The 20,247-nt window shown below is 52.5% G+C and overlaps 2 pseudogenes; both read right to left on the bottom strand.

The window, feature by feature from the left end:
* Positions 1-10,323: 10,323 nt before the first annotated feature.
* On the bottom strand, positions 10,324-18,339 carry LOC134426168 (28S ribosomal RNA; annotated as a pseudogene).
* Positions 18,340-19,236: 897 nt separating this feature from the next.
* On the bottom strand, positions 19,237-19,389 carry LOC134426074 (5.8S ribosomal RNA; annotated as a pseudogene).
* Between the last annotated feature and the right edge of the window lie 858 nt (positions 19,390-20,247).

The raw sequence follows: 20,247 nt of genomic DNA, 5'->3' as shown, positions 1-20,247 counted from the left end.
TTGAATGAGATGGATAGTTCTTTTCTATCTGAAGGAAAGTCCAGAGCCCCAGTGTCTCAGGGGTCCAGAAGAAGAGACCCTCAACATACCAAGGGCAGTTGGACCAGTCAGGCCAAGCCAACCAGAGCTGTTACCCGTTCCCTTGGATCCATGGGGCCCTGCAGTGTCACAATGGTCCCTTGCTTCCATGAGGCCTTGCAGTGTCACTGGGGTCTCCTTGGTTCCATGGTGTCACAATGGACCCTTGGTTCCATGCGGACTCACAGTGTCAGAAGGGTGTCCTTGGTTCCATGAGGCCCTGCAGAGCCCCTTGATTCAGCAAGGCCTCCAAGTGTCATCATAGCCTCCAGGATTCCATGAGGCCCCACAATGTCACAATGGACCTTTGGTCCCATGGGGTCCCACACTGTTCCATGAATCCTTAGTTCCATGGGCCCTCTAGTGTCACAATGGACTCCTTGGTTCCATGATGCCACACAGTGTGACAACTGCCCCTTGGCCTGCCAACACTCCATAGTATCACAATGGTTCCTTGCTTCCATGAGGTCTTGTAGTGTCACAATGGCCCCTTGGTTCAATGATGCCTTCAGTGTCACAATGGTCTCCATGATTCCCTAAGGCCTTGCAGTGTCACAACAGGCCATTGGTTTCACTGAGCCCCACAGTGTCACTGTGGTCCCCTTGGCTCCACAAGGCTCTGGAGTGTCACAATGGCCCTTTGGTTTCACAAGGCCTCAAAGTGTAAAAATGGCCTCCATGATTTCATGAGGCCTTGCTGTGTCACAATGGACCTTTGGTTCCATGATGCCCCAGTGTGTCACAACGGCCTCCTTGGTTCTGTTGGACCCTTCATCCCATGGAGACCCATGGTGTTCACTGGAGTCCCCTTGATTCCATGAGGCCCTGCCATGCTATAATGGCCCCTTGGTTCCAGTGGGTCCCAAAGTGTCAGCACAGTCTCCATTGTTCCATGAGGCCCCACAATGTCACTGTCATCCCCTTGATTCCACAGGGCCCCACAGTGGAACAATGGACTCTTGGTTCCATGAGGCTCCTGAGTCATAATGGTCTCCTTGGATCCACAGTGTCACAGTGGCCCCTTGGCTCCATGTGGCCACACTGTTTAACAACAGACCCTTAGTTCCACAAGGCCTTGCTGTGTCACAATGGACTTCTGGTTCCATGAGCTCTCACACTGCCAGCAGCATTCTCCTTGGTTCTGCAGTGTCAGCATGGCCCCTTTGTTCCATGAGGTTCCATAGTAGAATACGGTCACCTTGGTTCCGTGAGGTTCTGAAATGTCACAATGGACGCATGGTTCCACCAGGCCTTGCTGTGTCAGAATGGACCCTTTTTTCAAGAGGTTTCTCAGAGTCACAATGGTCTCCTTGGAGCCGCAGTATCACATTGGTTCAATGTGGCTCCAATGTGCCAGAATGGATTTTGGTTCCATGGAGTTCTGTTCTGCTGTGTCACCATGGACCCTTTGTTCCATGAGTTTGCACCGTGTCACAGCTGAGTCCTTGGTTCTGTGAGGCCTCGCCAACACCAAATCTCAAAATATCAGAATAAGACTCATTAACACTAATTTGCATGTTGCCTCCGCTTGAGGTGTGATGACCTGATTCAGGAACAGCACGGTGACAATCCCCCTGCTGCTCGGGCCACACAGACACCAATGTGATAGATGGCAAATGGCGTTTATTAATGGGTACACAGGGTTATATAATGGCGGTTAACGGTCAACAAAACGGGGGGCTAAGGAACTTTAACAGTAAAGGGGAGGGGTTCTGTCTACCCATAACATCGCGAGATCTTCTGATCGGTCCCTAATCTCCCAGATTTGCCCCCCCCCCCCCTTTATGATTAATTAAAACCACAGAAAGTGTAAAGGTTATAAAAATACAAAGGCTATCAAACTGATACATGGCAAAACTGACAACTGGTAAAAAACAATACAACATGTCTGCAATTAACACGCTTCAAAGCAACTGTTGGTGGTCAACAAATAAAATGTTAACTTTTTCTAACTGGTTTTTAACAAACAGTACTAACTTGTTTAAAATGCAAGGTCTAAAAATCAATGTGAGGAGTATCATAGCAACTGGGCCTAATAAGGAGGAAACAAGGGTGGTCAGCTATGGGGACTAGTCAAACTATGACTCAAACTATCTTTGCTGGGCTTTTCTTTCAGTCTTTCTCTGTGCTAGCCTTTCTTTCAGTTTGCCTATGGAGTCTCTTAAGACTTCGGTATGGTCTGCGTAAAAACAACATTGTTCTTTCAAGGCAGCACACAGGCTTCTTTGTTGCATGAACAGGAGGTTCAGTTCTTGTCTGTTCTGCAGGATGGTCACAAGCTTTTTGCAGCTCTTGTTGTGTTGGTACTTTTGTAGAGGCTTTTCTTTGTTGATGTTTGGGATGTAGAATGCAACTGGAGGAGCATCATCTGGATGGAGGAGGAAGCTGAAGAAACAGTTTTTGAGATCAATGATCACAAATGGCTAATCATTGAGAGTGAAGGAAGTCTTTGCTGAAGCAGTTCTATGTCCTCAATGACTTCATTGATCTTCTTGAGTTTGTGCAGCAGTCTCTATGAGCCTGAAGTTTTCTTCTGAATGACGAACACTGGAGAATTCTATGGACGTGGTCTCTAGAGGGAAAGTCTTGCTGATCAAAAACTAGCATGACTTGTTCTGCTGCATGTGGTGGCAAAGCAGTAGCTTTGGCTACTGGGGTGTTCTCTGGAACAGTCAGTAGTGGTTGAAGAGTTTTGGCTAAGTCTGTCAGCTCTTCATTCTGATTTGCTGAAACAATCGAAGGATAAATGACAAGTCTAAGGATGCTGCTTCTGTCTTTACTAATTATTAAAATGTCTTGTCTTTTGGGCAAAGTTCTAGTGACACTAGTAGGTATCACTGCGTGGCTCTCATCTATGAAGCAATGTAAAGTCTACAATCTTCTGTGGGTGAAGCACAAGGGTTGGAATCTCTGTGCAGTCAACATCTGTGCTTCTTCTTTTTTTTTTTCTTTTTTTTTTTTCCTTGTGGAATGGTCTGCATTTTCTTGCCCATGCTTCTTGTCAGCATTCTCATGCACTTGATCAAATTTGACATTATTTACTGAGGTCTACCTGGAATTTTGCACTTGCTAAAACACAAACAAATCCATGTCCCCACAGGGACTGGAGGATTATCTCAAAATCTTGGAGGTGAAGAATGGGTCCTGATGTGAAAATAAAACATTGATCTGTTCTGTTTCAGTCTCTATGCAATATTGCATAGGGAAATGTAAGATAACAACAATTAGCAATCAATCAGATAATACACATAACCAATAACACATCTGAAATCATACAATTATCAGTCACTACAACACTGAACTGTCATCCCAGAGTCTGCGACAGCTGATGAACCTTGAAACAACAGAGAACTGTAGAACTCATGTCCAGATTCATGTTTCTCCAAACTCCCTTTGAAATCAGGCTCAGCTATCATATATGGTCAAATTGCCAAGCCAAAACGACTTGAATACTTCTTGTTGCAGAAAACATCTGGGCTGATTCTCAATCATTCCATTCAAGTAGAGCTAGAACTTGGCAAGAGTTCAAACTCTAATTGATGTGCATTACTTAATATATTTTAAAACAAGACTCTTAAAAACAGCAATTATGAATAGGAAACCTTACGATTAAAGATCAATCAAACTATTAAAGAATTGAATCCCTCCAAAACTTCTGTCAGGAGAGAAATTCTTCAAACACAGCAAACCTCTTGAATTCTCGGCTGAGGTACTGTATAATAACTGAAGAAATAATAAATGAAGAAAAACACGAAACTGGCAATCTGGATTTAAAAGAAACCTAAAAAACATGAGTAGTTAAGAAACAAAAAGACAAGATTCTGAGGAGACACATGTCTTGTAGATGATCACACAAAGAGATAGTGAAACACATGGAAGCTGGCTGTTGGGGTTGGCTGCGTGCCCACTGCCGCGGGACCGGAGCAGGGCTGGTACCTCGGGCACCCTCTGCACCTTGACCATGCCCCGTCTCTGCCTGTGCCATCACGGGAGTGCAGGCGCTTCTGCCCTGACCGCGCCTCCCCTGCACTCGTCTCGGCGCAGGCGCGGTCTTGGGAACGTCCTCTCTGCCTGTGACCAACGCCTGCGCTGTCCCAATCCCGATCTGGCTCCGTTCCCGCTTGGCGGTGTCCGTGCCGCGTCTGAGAACTGGGGAAAAACCCTCCCCTCTTTCCTGCCTGCGTGTGCGGTGTCCTGCAAACCCTCTCTGTTCCCGCCGACCACGTCCACGTCCCCCCACCCGGGGGTTCGCCACCCTGCGGCGCGGAAGGCGGAGGCTCCGCCCAGGCTCTCAGACTCTGAGTTAATGACGGTGCCTTGCGCCTCCGAGTTAAACGGTGGTGCCTCGCGCTTTCTCCAACAGCCCGTCCCAAAATGACTGCGCCCGGTCTTTTCCGTCAGCCGGCGCGCCTGGGCTTGGGAGCCGCAAAGAGCGTCCCCACGGCTGTGAATCCCTGCGCTCAGCAAAATCACAATCACCCACAGTCTGCGTAGCCGCCCCAGCACCCAGCCAGGGCACCACAGGCAAACAGTTCTGCGCGGCTTTCCACGTTTCTTGCTCCTGCCGTGTTTTCCGTAGAGCCCACACGACTCTCCCCCATAATTTGAGATTCCGCCCCGAGCCTGAGGATATGGCCTCCTCGGCTAGGGCCTTGGTACACCTATACCACATTTCTGTGTGGAGAATATCCACCGGCTGCCCAATAACCCCAATCCGCAATAGCCTTGATACTACGAGGGCAAAATCCCCTGGCTTGCAGTCAATACCCCACTGCCTGTGAACATGAAAAATGACCTTCGCAAGGGCCTCCATTCCTCTCACTGGTCCGGGAGTATCCTCCCCGCCGAGCTGGGCCAGCTGCTGCGGCCGTCGTTCACCCGACCAGGCGATTCCCGTCCCCCAGGCAAAGTACCAGGTTTTGGCACCACTTTGTTGCCTCCGCTGGAGGTGTGATGACCTTATTCGGGAATGGCACAGTGACAATGCCCCTGCCACTCAGGCCACGTACTCGCAGACACCAATGTGGTGGATGGCAAATGGCATTTATTAACGGTTACACAGGGTTATATATAACGGGGGTTAACGGCCAACAAAATGGGGGGCTAAGTAACTTTAACAGTAAAGGGGAGGGGTTCTGTCTACCCGTAACATCACTAGATCTTCCGATAAGTCCCTAATCTCCCACATTTGCAGTTTAAGAGGGCATCATTTATTCAGGCCTGAGGTCTAGCAAGGGATAACTCCTAACATTATGTGAACATGTAATTCTCCCAATGTCACTAAATGTGTATTAGAATTTATCCATTACCGTAAAACCCACCCCAAGTTCCCAGATTTAGTCCTTTTTTCTATCACTGCATTCTTGAGCCAGATGTCTTCTTGTCTTCCAACCATTCCTGCTGGGAAGGCAGCCCCTGCATGCCTTGTTCCTGTGCTAAAAGCTCACAGGCACAGTAAAAATGAATTAACCCTTTTGATAATGAGCCAAAGGCTTTGTGTGGGCAGGCAGAGGGAGGCAGGAGGCAGAGCTGTCAGCAAAGGAAGGGCCCAGCCAGGTGGGGCAGCCGGGGGATGCCGACAGCCTGCAGGGACAGAGGCACAGGGCAGGGACTCCGTGGGACAGCCTGGGCTGCACAGGGCACAGGGATGGGCAGCAGCTGCAAGACAGCCCTGCCAGAGCCAACTTGGGCAGCACTTTGGCCATGGCTGCTGGCCCTGGGGCCAGGAGGGGACAAGTGACCCTTGCAGGCCTGGGGCCTCATTGTCTCCTTGTCCCTGCTCAGCAGCCTGGCAGACGCCACCACATGATCCTGCCCTTGGCATTGCACATCCCCGCATGCCAGTGCCCATCCCGGGAAGAGCCCTGAGCAAGGAGGGAGGGACAGGATCTGCCTGGCCAGGGGCTGGGGCTCAGGCCTTGGCCCTTTGCATTCCTCAAACACATCCAGCTTTGCTCAGCACCAGAGACACCTTTCCCTTGCTTGTCCCCACGTGTCATCACTGCCTCCAATGTTCTGCTCTGCCTGGAGAACTTCCTCAGTTGTGTCCCTCAGTGGGACCCATTAAAACTTGTAGAAACTTTGGAGTTTAAATTTAATTTTTAGTTCCTGAGAAGTTCTTTGAACACTCTCTGGGACTGAGTCTTATGTAAACAGCAGCAAAGCCCTGAGAGGGTCATTAAAGTCCTTGTGCTGTGTCTGTGCTGCTGAGCTGGGCTGGGCTTCTGCCACAGGAGCTCTTGGAAACCAAGAAGAACACAAAAAGTCATTTCTCCTGATGAGCAGCTTTTCTCTCAGTCCAGCAGGGCTGAGGGCACTGCTTGCAGGTACCTGAGAGCAGTGAAGCAGAGAGAGACTTAAAGGAACTGGAAGGACAATTTTAAGCTCATTCATGGAGAAATCTTCCCAGTTTTTGACACAGTCAGTTTCTGGCTGCAGGGACCTCCTAAAGCTGGAGATGGCAGGACTGATGTGACTGTAAGGATGGCTCTGCTGCCCTTTCTGCTTTGGGGGAGGATGTGCTGCAGAGTGGGGTTGCCCTGGGCACCGTCAGAGGGACAGGGCAGGACAGCTCCTGCTGCCAGGGATGGCTGCATGGGGTGAAGCTGGGGCTGCAGTCAGGGCTGCCCAGGGCTTTCCTGCAGAGCAGCTCCTGCAGCCCTCAGGGCTCTTGGCCAGCCCAGGGCATGTGCCACCTGCCAGGGGCAGCTCTCAGCCTGCCTGGCAGCTCCCCATGGACGCTGCAGGTGAGCTGTGGGTGCATGGAGTGACTCCTGCCAGGGCAGGTCCTGCTGCTGTGAAGAGGGTGCTGTGTGGGCCAGGGCTGCTCAGAGCTCCAGCTCATGCCCAGCTCATTCCTGAGGGGACTTTTCATGGGGTCATTCAGGGCAGGGGTTTCCTGCTTGGGTCTCTGCTTTCCTGAACCTGTGCTCCCACTTTTCCCTGCTCAGCTTGGTGGCAATGGAAACTCAGCTGTGCGGGCCAGAGCAGGGGCTGAGGTTCTTCAGCCATCACACTGAGTTTTCCTGGGAACCTCAGCAAGAGCCTACACCTGCCCAGCCTCCAGATCCATGCAGCATCACCTTTCCCTGGTGCGCAGGCTGGGGGAGCTGTTCTTTAATCCCTGTAGGACCCAGCAGCTGCAGGGCAGGGCTGGCCCAGGGGCTGGGCTGGGCTTCGGCAGCTCTGGCAGGGAAGGAGCCCGGGGCCACAGGAGCAGCTGGGGCTGGGGCAGCTCCAGCAGCAGAGCCGTGGGCAGGGAGGGAGGGAGGGAGGCAGTGCTGAGGGCAGCCCTGCTGCAGGGCAGATGTGGCACCTGCTGGGCCTGCCCTGCAGGGCAGACACTACCCTGAGCAGCACAGCTCTTGTGTCCCCTCGCAGCCAGCACAGCCCTCAGCCTGGGGGCTCAGGGCCCTCAGTCCCTCCTGGGCCGGCAGAGCAGCCCCAGAGATGAAGGGCATCTCTGCGGCCATGTGCCCATTCCCTGCTGACCAGGGCCTGAGGGCCACTGTCCTGCCCTGCTGATGCCTGCCAGGGGCTGGGCAGGGCTGGGCAGGGAAAGGCTTTTCCTCAGGCCCAACTCTCTCTCTCTCCTTGCCTTGCCCAGGTGCTGCTGGCATTGCTGAGGGGCTCTCTGCAATGGCAGTTCCAGCTGCAGGGCCAGGCCCAGCCCTTGGGCTCCTCCTGTGCAGGCTGAGCACAGCAATGGGGTGTCCCAGCTCCCTGTGCCCGGGGAGCTCTGGGCAGGGCAGCCTGGGACCCTGGCAATGAGCCCACTCTCCTCAAGCACTGCCATGGACAGGACCCTTGGTGTGTCCTCAGGATGCCATCCAAGCTGTCAGCTGCCTCCAGGGTACACTGGGGAACAGGAGTGTCCTTGGCCAGAGTGGGGCTGGGACTCTGAGAAAGGCTAAAGCAGTTTGCTTTGCTGTGGGTCCCTCTGCTCTCAGTTGTGTCAGGCTGATTTCCAGGGGAACACAGGGACTGCCCTGGATTGCAGAAAAGGGCAGCTGGGGACCGACGGAGTGACAGAGCAGCTCCCCTAGCCCTTCACTGAGTTCCAGCCACTGCTCTTGCCTTGCACAGCTGTCTCTGCTCTCCCTGGGTGAAGCAGGAAACCCTCTCAAACTGCCTTTGGCCATCACCCTCCCTTAGTCCTGGGACAGAAGATGCTGCTGAGCTCCTCAGCCTCAGGAGCTGTTTGAGCTGATGGAATCTAACCCCAGGACTTGCCCCTGTCCCCATTCCGTGACCCCACTGCTTCAGAGCAGAGCTGACCCCTTGGTGTCCATGGGCAGAGCCCCTGCTCATCACAGCAATGGGGCCAGATCCCAGCAAAATTCCAGGCACGGGGCTGAAGGAAGAGCTCTGAGAAAAGGAAAACTGGGGGGCACAGAGCAACAGGGGCAGGGCTGGGAGAAAGGGCTTGCACAGAGCTCAGCAAAGTCTGCCCTGACTTGTCATTGTCTCCCCTTTGAACATCTCCCCATGACCCACTGTCTCCCAGCCGGTATTGGCATTAATTGTTGCAATAAAGGTGGCGTATTGAGATGGCCCCAGATTTGCCAGGCTCCACAACATTTGCCCTGTGCACCCGACCTTGTTGGGGTCATTATCATGCTGTCCATCCCTCCCAAAGAGTACCTCCAATACTGTCACTTCTCTCAGCTGTTGGATCCCATCCTCAAGAGTCTTCCAGCACATTCTATGGTGCTGCTCCTGCATTCTCTCCCTATGAACAAACCTCTCTCTGACACTTATTAAAAGCCCTGGCTCCCTTACAAAAATCTGATTGATACCTGAGTCCTGGGTCAAGCGTCCCAAATTCCTTGCCTCACCACCATCCAGCTGGACACCTGTACCCATAAGATCCCAGACCCAGAGTAACCAGGTTGTATAAGCCTAACATCCCTGTGCGTACAATGTCTGTGTGCAGATTACAGAGACTTTTGTACATCAGGGACTCAGTGATGATCTCAACCATTGGCTCCCCTGTGAGTTGTGAGGGCCCTCCATTCTTATCCTTGTCTGGGTGCTCTGATTTCATCTTAGACCGCCTCGTTTCCACAGAGCAACTGCTGCTGGCTGTGACTGCCTCTGCAGTTCAGCTGGAACTTGGACAGTTGTAACATCTGTGGGTTCCGCTGCTGCACCATCAGACTCTCCCTCTTTGAGGCAGGGGGAGGTTTCCTCACCAGCTGGGGAAGTGTATTCCTTCAGCATCTGGCCCATCTCACACATCTCCTTCATCAGACCCCCCACCCAATCTGGGTGGATCATTTCTGAGGTGGGCTGTGGGGCGTGGTCAGGCTCTGGGGTGTTGAGGATTTTTTGTAGGTTGAGGAGTTCTTGCTAGACAATGGCCATATTCGGCCGATGCACAATCCAGCCTGCTTGTACTAATGGGCAATGAACACATTCACAAACAATGGATAATGGACATATTCAGAAATGGGGTCAGTATATCCTTGAGAAAGATACAAGAAGAAGAGTCATCAGGACTCAGCAAGTTTGTCAGCAAGCTTGGGAGAGTGAGAAAAAAGAGAAAGCAATGGGTGGGCCAGACAACCACAGCAAGATGCACGAAAAATTAGATGATCCAATCAGCATTTAATTTAGATGTGTTAACAGCTAGGATTAACCAATCATGTATTAGCTAGAGAAGCGTGGGCAGTAGAAACTTATTATAAATCTAGTCTTTTTAGGGATAATAAATTTGGCTTCACTTGATCATATTGGTCATGGTGTGATGTCCCTGAACATCCACACTTCGCAACTGGGCTCCTGGAAGTCTTCATCTATGTCACATTCCGTGGGTTTTTATTTACTCCTTATTTGTCCATCCTGTAGAAAAGGATTGGTGTCAGTGGGAAACTGACATTGCTTGTTTGAAGGGGAGCCCACCCATCCTGCCTGAGGATGATGAACTCCTCTGTTTTAAAGTCTCTTTTTGAGGGTCTCTTCTTGGGTCTTCTACAGGTTGGTTTTTTGTTTCCTCTCCTCCAGGCTGTCCTGGCCTGTGCTGGGAAAAGCCCACTGCAGGGACATCTGTGCACCCTGGGATCCCAGGGTCCTGGGCATCTGCATGGGGATGGGCAACATAACAAAGGACTGTCTGGAGGCCTTTGGAAATGGGAATTTATGGACAGGTGGGACTGCTCAATCTGACTGCACCAGGCCCTCACCTCTGGATCTCCTTCCTGCTTGGCAGGGTTCCGTTTCCAGGAAGTGTGGGCAAGGACTGGCACTCACCTGCACAGAAAGGCTTCTGCCTTTTGTCCCTGTAGCTAAACCCAGGGTGAGATTCCTCCTTTAGTGCTCAAAGAAAGGAAAGGAAATCCCAGAAGGGATGTGCTCTGTCTTTGAAATCATTACCAATTGTGAGGAAGACCCCTGCTAAAGTAGGATGTGTCCCTTATCAAAGAAGGTCACCCTTCTGACCAAACTGATCCCAGCCCAAAGGCCAGGCCTTCAGCTGGGCTCTGGAAGGGGTTCTGCAGGCAATGTGTTCAGGGGAGAGATCTCCATTGGCCTCACTTCTCTCAGGGATAACACATCCCATCCCATCCCAAGGGTTCCCAGGATTATTATTGCAACAGCACATCATCAGAAGGGTAAAACTAACCTGTCTCATGACGGTCTAAACCAAGCTCAGATTCCCTATTAGTGGGTGAACAATCCAACGCTTGGTGAATTCTGCTTCACAATGATAGGAAGAGCTGACATCGAAGGATCAAAAAGCGATGTCGCTATGAACGCTTGGCCGCCACAAGCCAGTTATCCCTGTGGTAAGTTTTCTGACACCTCCTGCTTAAAACCCAAAAAAGCCAGAAGGATCATGAGGCCCCGCTTTCATGGTCTGTATTCGTACTGAAAATAAAGATCAAGCGAGCTTTTGCCCTTCTGCTCCACGGGAGGTTTCCGTCCTCCCTGAGCTTGCCTTAGGACACCTGTGTTACGCTTTGACAGGTGTACCGGCCCAGTCAAACTCCCCACCTGCCGCTGTCCCCCGAGCAGGTCGTGGCCGGCGCGCACCGGCCGCTTGGCGCCAGAAGCGAGAGCCCCCCTCGGGGTTCACCCCCCCCCGCCTCACTGGGTAAGTGAAAAAACAATCAGAGTAGTGGTATTTCACTGATGGCCGGGACGCCGGCGGGCGGGTCGCCCTGCACCGCCGAGCGCGTGCCCGGCTTCCCACTTATTCTACACCTCTCATGTCTCTTCACAGCGCTAGACTAGAGTCAAACTCAACAGGGTCTTTTTTCCCCGCTGATTCCGCCAAGCCCGTTCCCTTGGCTGTGGTTTCGCTCGATAGTAGGTAGGGACAGTGGGAATCTCGTTCATCCATTCATGTGCGTCACTAATTAGATGACGAGGCATTTGGCTATTTATTAAACACATACAAACTGTATATGTTCCTTTTCCAGGTTAAGTAAGGTGGCCCGTCCACCTGATGTCCAAATCAGAATTTTTAACCCAAATATGGGCTAAGACGCGGTTATGAGGGATGAACCCCTCCCACCCAAAACCGATTCCACTGTCCAGTGGACCCAGCCAAGGGGAGGGGCCTTGTTTATTTACAATGTATTTACAGATACAGTCGATCTAGCTTTGCTTACAAAAATATGTACAATATCGACAGAGGCGAAGAGTACTTTAGATGCTAGGGCCCTCGCGGTTCTCTCTAGCCTCGTTTTAGAGAGACCAAGGGTGGTCAGCACCTCAGTATTCTTGCCTAACCATTTGCCACAGGCTCCCATGGGGAAGCCAACATATTCAATTTCCTTTGCATTCGTCTATTGTTCGATCTGCTTATGAAGGCGCTGATATTTCTTGGCCTTTTCCGAGGCGGCTTCACTCAATGAGATTTCAGAGTGCTCGTACCTCACTGTCACGTCAACCACGACTGCTTTAGACCCTTTAACAAAGATCAAATCCGGTTTAAACAATTCTTTTGCCTCATTCCTAATGTGTGGCTCCTTGTCTACTGCCCAACACTCCCTCTTAGCCTCTTCACTAAGAGTTTCACAGATGGCGTTATGTCTCTTAATCCTGGCTTCCTGAGTGATGGCGCAGTTGCCGACAATGTGGGCCACGGTCTCATATCTAGCTCCACAATGTCGGCAGGATTGAACAACATTCTCCTGTCTACCCCTAGCCAGGAATTCCCTTGTCGGGTAGACATAGGCTCTTAATTGTAGGGCCGTGATTAATTTTCGGTGAGGTATGCCCCCAAACCACCTTATCCAGGCATTACTGATCTCATCATTTTCAAAATTTTCAATTCCATGACCCTGGGATACCAGGTGGATCCACTTTTGAAATTCTAATTTCCTCCAATTACATGGTTTTGGATAGCAAATTTTAGGAGCGGGTGCTTCCCATTCAAGCCGGGCTTCATCATCACCCCCCAACTCTACCGCCGGTAGAGGCTCCCAAATTGATGGGACGGACTCTTGTGTCCCCCCTGCTTTTAGCCACAATCTTTCAAATAACCGTTCCAGATGGATTTCCTTCAAATAATTCACAAGAGTCTCATCCGAAGACTGTGCCAATCTATGCAGTCTTCTCGCCTGTATACTTGGAATGAGCGCCACCAATCTGATGAGACCTAAACCACCATCTTTGAAACTCGAGTACAAGATCGCATCACACGTACTTTGTGGAAGATGAAGCCATTCCTTGACCATATTACGAATCAACTGGTCAAGGGATTCGAGGAGGCCCAGCTTAACCTCAGTATGGTCAGCCAAATATATCAGTCTCGGAATAGTATAAGTCCTGAGTATATCAACTTTCTGGAGAGGTTTTAAAGGCGAACGACCAATTCGATGGAGCCAAACAGTTAGCTTCTCTGATAATCTAGGGTCTGCGAAGCCAGTCCAGGGGTCTACCCATGTGCCAAGATATCTTTCTGAGGAACCTGGGTCGATCATGTTAAGAGGGGATCCGTTTATTACCCATGCGGGACAATCATTGATAGTATATGAGTCCCTTGTTGGCTTGATGTAAAAGCCAAAGTGTAAAAGTGACATTTTTCACCCTTCGTACTGAGGCCAGTAAGATTACAAAAGGCCTCCAGAATTTTGATGTTACAACACATGCCTTCCCAGGAATCACTCAGGAGCACTAGGTCATTGGCAAATGCCATGGCCGTAGTTTTCCAACCCCCATGATGGAAACCTTCACCTTCACGTTCAAGTTTACATAGAAGGGGGTCCATCGCTAAATTAAACAGCAGAGGTGACATAGGGTTGCCCTGTTTGACACCTGAGCGAATGTATATGGGGTCTGTTCTTCCCCTTCCAACGGAAATGTACGTCCTGACATCACGATACATTTCCCTCACTAAATCAATCACGTGTGAATCCACACCTCTCTGGACCAGACCCTCAAATACATGCTCATGACACACGGTGTCAAATGCCTTAGCGATGTCCACGAACACGACCCCCAGATGTTTGTGCTCTCCTTTTGCTGTTTTTACCACAAGTTGTAACAACTTGAGGTTCTCGGCACACCCTGATGCGCAAATAAAACCCCGTTGCCGGGGGTTAATGGGACAAGCTTTGGACAGCCTCGCCGTGGCGATCCTGGAAAATAGCCTAATCACCATTGAACCAATAGTGATAGGCCTCCAGTTATTGATATCACCAAGCTTCTCTACATCTGAAGACTTGGGTATCAAGACTGTCCTGCAGTCCCGCAGCGCATCTGGAATTGTACCGGTAATAAGCCAGAGGTTGAAGATCTCAGTCAATCGGGAAAATCTCGGGTCTTTTGCAATAATTTGACCCAGAGTAATCCCATCTGGCCCGGGAGCGGAGGTTTTACACATCTCTTTCAAGTTCTTATCCACCTCTTTCTCTGTAATTAGGGCCTCGAACACCACATTGTTCGCCTCCTTGTAAGGAGGGAAACCTAAGAGGCCACCAAATGTACCAGATGTATCCCATCTATTCTTAAAGTGATCGTGGACAACGCTCGATGGTACCTGGCACTGAATGGCTTCCGTGCTGTCCAAGATGATACGCGCGAGGCGCCTTCTATGTGACTTGAACAACAACTGAAATCGCAAGAATTTGCCCCTCTTGATAGCTCTTTTACACATCCAATTTGGTGTAGTCTTGGATGTTTTTTCGCCACGGGATGCCTCCTTTTTTCGACCCTTACAGATAGATTTGCTCTGGCTAGGCTCCCCCAGAATACCAAGAAACTCGTTATATACGTCATTCACCACACGACCTGGATCTTGCCCATCAACAATTTTCTCAAAGGCCTCCTGATACATGGTGAACTTTCCAACCGATAGTCCCGCTTTGATCATCTTGCGGTATTGGAGCTTTAACTGTCCCTCCTTCGGCAATTTAGCAGACTCGGGTGGATGTTCGATCCCCACGGCGCCTACTAGGCCTTCATGTTCTTCTGCGGAGGGACCTTTCACTAGACGGTGCCTTTTATCGCTTATCTGCTTTGCTGTCTTCATTGGAATATGCTCCGCTAAAGGTTGATTAATGTTCCTTTTACCGGTGTACTTGTCCACCAGTTGTATCAGGAGAGCCTCTTCCTCTTCAGTCCATACTTGTTTGTGGGCTCCTCGGGCCGATGACTCTTTAGGATGGGAAGCAATAATCCGCTCCTCATTCCGCACAAGAGGATGTCTTATCCTCTTGTGCTGACCCAGGCCAATCTTGGTGGCAAACCCTCGATGGCACACCTCACAGACCCAGTCACCTGTGGGAGCCACACACACCATTCCCTTGCAATGTGGGATGTGACACGAGATACTGTGGTATTTTAGATTTTGTTTACCACACTTCGCACATCTGAAAATGATCTTTCTCTGCCCGTGCACCCTTTTAAGATGATCAATCAGCCCCAGCATCCTAGTAAACCGGGTCTCACATTGAGGACAAGATGGCTGTTTGTCCGGCATCGATACGACCGGTGTTTTTGGCGTACTACCAATAGCTTTGGACCCGTAAGGAGCCTCGGGTGTTTTGGGCTCTTCAGTATCCCCCCTCCTACTTTCGGCCTCAGGTGTTCTGGGCTCTTCGAAACTTCCCTCTGCACTCACAGCCTCTTCCTGGGCCAGCCCCATAGGGGAGATCTCATATGGCTCAGGGAGTTGCCCCAGAAACTCCCAGACATCTGCATGATGTATACCATCTCCTTTGACAATTCCAGAGTTAACAAACTCTAGACTTACAAGATTGAACCCCTCTTCCCTGGGCAGAGAGGGCACAGATTTGGCATCATTGACCCTTAGATCTAATGGGTCAGTCTGAGTTGCAGTAGAGATGTAACGCAAAGCTAGAGATTGCACCATTATGTCAGTCCGCTAAGTTAAAGAAATGACCAGTCCAAGTGAGGGTAGAAATAGTCAGTAGTCGACCCTCTCTCGAGCTACCAACTTTTGTCCAACATCAACGGCCCGTGGACAAGGCACTGTGCAACAGCGAACAGGCTGCGGCAAACTCTTTGTTTCAGCAGATCGTGATACTACCATTGGGTGGCGAGCCCAGCAATAGGGAGGGCTGGTAAATGCCCTCACTCACACTGGGGCAAAAGTTGACTTAGTTACCACAAGGGCATCCGGCAGGACCGCGAGGAGGTGCGACTTCTGCAGCTGAGCCCAGTTAGTAACTATTCTTAAGAGAGTCATAGTTACTCCCGCCGTTTACCCGCGCTTCATTGAATTTCTTCACTTTGACATTCAGAGCACTGGGCAGAAATCACATCGCGTCAACACCCGCCTCGGGCCTTCGCGATGCTTTGTTTTAATTAAACAGTCGGATTCCCCTGGTCCGCACCAGTTCTAAGCCGGCTGCTAGGCGCCAGCCGAGGCGGGGCGCCAGCCCAGGGACCCCCCCGGGGGACCCTCCCCTGCGCGAACCGCTCGGGGCGCTGGCTGCGGCAAGGCGGAGGGCGGGTGGGGGGGGGTGGGCGGCGCCTGCCGCAGCTGGGACGATCCACGGGAAGGGCCCGGCGCGCGTCCAGCTGCGGCGCGCGCCCAGCCCCGCTTCGCGCCCCAGCCCGACCGACCCAGCCCTTAGAGCCAATCCTTATCCCAAAATTATGGATCCGGCATGCCGACTTCCCTTACCTACATTGTTCCAACATGCCAGAGGCTGTTCACCTTGGAGACCTGCTGCGGATATGGGTACGGCCCGGCGCGAGACTTACACCCTCTCCCCCGGATTTTCACGGGCCAGCGAGAACTCACCGGACGCCGCTGGAACCGCAACGCTTTCCAAGGCGCGGGCCCCTCTATCGGGGCGAACCCATTCCAGGGCACCCGGCCCTTCACAAAGAAAAGAGAACTCTCCCCAGGGCTCCCGCCGGCTTCTCTGGGATCGGTTGCGTCACCGCACTGGGCGCCTCATGGCGCCCGTCTCTGCCACTCCGGATTCGGGGATCTGAACCCGACTCCCTTTCGATCAGCTGAGGGCAACAGAGGCCATTGCCCGCCCTTTCGGAACGGCGCTCGCCTATCGCTTAGGACTGACTGACCCATGTTCAACTGCTGTTCACAAGGAACCCTGCTCCACTTTGGCTTTCAAAGCTCTCATTTGAATATTTGCTACTACCACCAAGATCTGCACCTGCGGCGGCTCCACCCGGGCCCACGCCCCAGGCTTCGAGGCGCACTGCCGTGGCCCTCCTACTCGTCACGGCCTAGCCCCTGCGGGCATCGCACTGCCGGCGACGGCCGGGTATGGGCCCGACGCTCCAGCGCCATCCATTTTCAGGGCCAGTTGATTCGGCAGGTGAGTTGTTACACACTCCTTAGCAGATTCCGACTTCCATGGCCACCGTCCTGCTGTCTAGATCAACCAACACCATTTTTGGGCTCTGATGAGTGTCAGCATTGGGCGCCTTAACTCGGTGTTCGGTTCATCCCGCAGCGCCAGTTCTGCTTACCAAAAGTGGCCCACTGAGCATTCGCATTCCATGGCGCGGCTCCACGCCAGCGAGCCGGCCCCCTTACCCATTGAAAGTTTGAGAATAGGTTGAGATTGTTTCAGCTCCAAGGCCTCTAATCATTTGCTTTACCAGGCAAAACTGCCCATTGCCAAGTGCCAGCTATCCTGAGGGAAACTTCAGAGGGAACCAGCTACTAGATGGTTTGATTTGTCTTTCGCCCCTAGACCCGCGTCGGACGACGGATTTGCACGTCAGGACCACTACGGACCTCCACCAGAGTTTTCTCTGGCTTCGTCCTGCCCAGGCATAGCTCACCATCTTTCCGGTCCTAGCACGGACGCTCACGCTCCACCTTCCTGGCCCCGCGAAGGGGCGGTGGGTGAGACGGGCCGGTGGTGCGCCTGGGACTACCAGGCGCAACATGCGCCACGGGATCCCACCTCAGCCGGCGCGCGCCGGCCCTTACCTTCATTGTGGGCGGGCTTTCGACAACGGCTCCTGACTCGCGCACGTGCTGCCTGTCAAGCTCATTCCTTGGTCTGTGTTTCAAGACGGGTCAGGTGGGTAGCCAACATCGCTGCGGACCCCGGGCACCCCAGCGTGGCCTGTGAGCCCAGCCCAGTGGCGCCGCGCGGTCGGGGCGCACTGAGCGCAGTCCGCCCCGGTTGACAGCAGGGCCGGGGGCCAGCGGGCCCAGCCCCTGCACCCCTGCGAGAAACGCTGTGCTTTGAGGACACTTACCCCCCGCGAGGGGAGAAGCGACGCCCCCCGCCACGGCGCTACCACGGATGGGGTTTGCCCAGGCGACGGAGGGGAGGCGGAGGCGAGGATCCGCCAAACCTGCGCCAGACGAATGAAACTCGCTGGGTTGAATCCTCCAGGCAGACTGCGCAGGCCCCACCCGTTTACCTCTTAACGGTTTCACACCCTCTTGAACTCTCTCTTCAAAGTTCTTTTCGACTTTCTCTTACGATTCTTGTTGGCTATCGGTCTCGTGGCAGTATTTAGCCTTAGATGAAGTTTACCATCCGGTTTAGGCTGCATTCCCAAGCAACCTGACTCTGAGAAGCCCCGGGCCCGGCGCGCTGGGGGGCCGCTACCGGCCTCACACCGTCTGCGGGCTGCGGCCTCGATCACAAGGATTTGGGTCCCCCAAGAGCGCCGCCCAGGAGGGGGGCTTCTGTACGTCACATGTCCCGTGCCCCACTGCGGGGGGGGATTCAGCCCTGGGCTTTTCCCTCTTTGCTCACCGTTACTGATGGAATCCTTGTTAGTTTCTTTTCCCTTGCTGACTAATTTGCTTAAATTCAGCGGCTCGCCATGTCTGATCTGAGGTTGCAAGGCCAAAGCTTGGCCACACCTCCCGGCCCATGCTGCTCCTAAAGAAGTGGCATGCCAACAGGCCAACAGCCAGCCAGCTTCTCCCACCTACTACTCTCACCTCCCTCCCCACTGGCTCCCATGCACCAGGGGAAAACAAAGCCAGAGGTAGAGAAGCAGAGAACGGAGTGCCCCATCCCAGAGACAAGAACCAAAAAGGGAGTGTGGCAGAGACAGCCCTGATGGGGGACCAGCCAAGTGGCGGCACGTGATGGCCTTGCTGGAGAGAGAGAAAAGCCATGGTGCTATTTGCACCCCGAGACTGCAACAGAAGAGGAGCAGGGCAGGCGAAGGGAGGAGGGGGTCAGAACCCCTGTCCCTGGCGCTCTCGCCTCACATGCACACGCAGCAGCACAGCACAGTACCCCCGTGGTACCCACCCGCAGACAGCCGCCTGCGTGGCTGGGAGGCTACGGGTGAGGCCTGCACCTCATCTCCCTCTTGCCCCCTCTGTTCTCCCAGCCCACGGTGATGTTTTCAACGCTGTCTCTCACTCTCCTCATCTCCCACCACCACCATACTGCGGCATGGGTGCCCCAAGGACAAACTCTGCCCCAGTGGCTCACTCCAGGAGTGGGGAGCTATGGATCAGTCCCTGAGTCTGCATATAGGGGGATGAAGGCCCTGCGCGGCAACAATGATGATGACAGCCATGACGATGATGACGCCTGCTGGGTCACAGGGAAAAAATTGAGGCCGCCAAGGGAAAAGCATCCCTTGCCAAACCCCTGACCGCCTTCCCTCTGGGCACCAGCGAGCCAGCATCGTCTCCGCTGCTGACCACAGTCAACTGGCCTGCGAGGCAACGCCAGCCGCACCACTGTGGTGGCCCCCGGACGGCGACTGATCGTCAAGAAATGCTCAGACGGGCGTAGCCCCGGGAGGAACCCAGGGCCGCAAGTGCATTCAAAGTGTGGATGACCAATGTGTCCTGCAATTCATACTAATTCTTGCAGCTAGCTGCATTCTCCATTAACGCACGAGCCGTGTGATCCACCGCTAAGTGTTGTCTGGCTTTTGGCACCGATCCCGCACGCGTGGAGGGGCTGGGACCGCTCACATGAAGCGGCCCCTTTCTCTTGTGCTGAGGACGTGCAGGCGCGTGCCTGGCTTTGACCACCCTTACTTGATAGTCAGGATTGCAGACATAGGAGATCCAGCCACACTGAACTGGAATTCTTCCTCAAACCTCCACACTATGGCGGCACTGAAGGAGATCTGAGCAGTCTGGGTCCCACCTGGTGCACCGATGTCTTCCTCAGGCACAAACTTGAAGCAGAAGCCCACGTTGGCAGTTGAAGGGCTATAGGTGAAGGGAGCATCAATATCTCCTAGGTTAATCAGTTTCACCTGCAGCAGCAAGAAAGCAAAATGGAAATACATGTGGAATCTTCCCTTCTTGTGAGTTATTGTCTAATGACGCAATTAATACCCAGAAATAGCAGACGATGCTTTGAATGGCAAAAAAATACAACAGGACAAGTTCTGCCTTGAAGTTTTCATGCAAAGCAGCGGCAACTCCACAGAACTGGAGTCCACAACCCTGGGGTTATCCCATGGACACAGAGCTGTGCACCTCTGATCAGCATCACCAAGTTCATTCAGACCTGGCCCTGAGAGCAACGTGGGCTGATTGCAGCTGCGCAGGGAATCACCCCAGAGCTGCTGCTGCCCCACTGAGCACAGCTCCAACAGCACCATCTACTCATTCACCTTTTCCCATGTCATGAAAACAATACATTGATTATGAGGCATCAGCATCAAAATGTATAGACAGCATCATCTTTTGGTAAGAAAACTCAGCATGTCTTTGCCTCCCACAGCCAAGCTTTTGGAAGTGTCTGGCATGATGTAGTGCCTCATTTT

The sequence above is a fragment of the Melospiza melodia genome, chromosome 17, assembly GCF_035770615.1.
Source record: "Melospiza melodia melodia isolate bMelMel2 chromosome 17, bMelMel2.pri, whole genome shotgun sequence".
NCBI classification, from domain to species: Eukaryota; Metazoa; Chordata; class Aves; order Passeriformes; family Passerellidae; genus Melospiza; species Melospiza melodia.
This window is presented reverse-complemented; position numbering and strand designations above follow the sequence as displayed.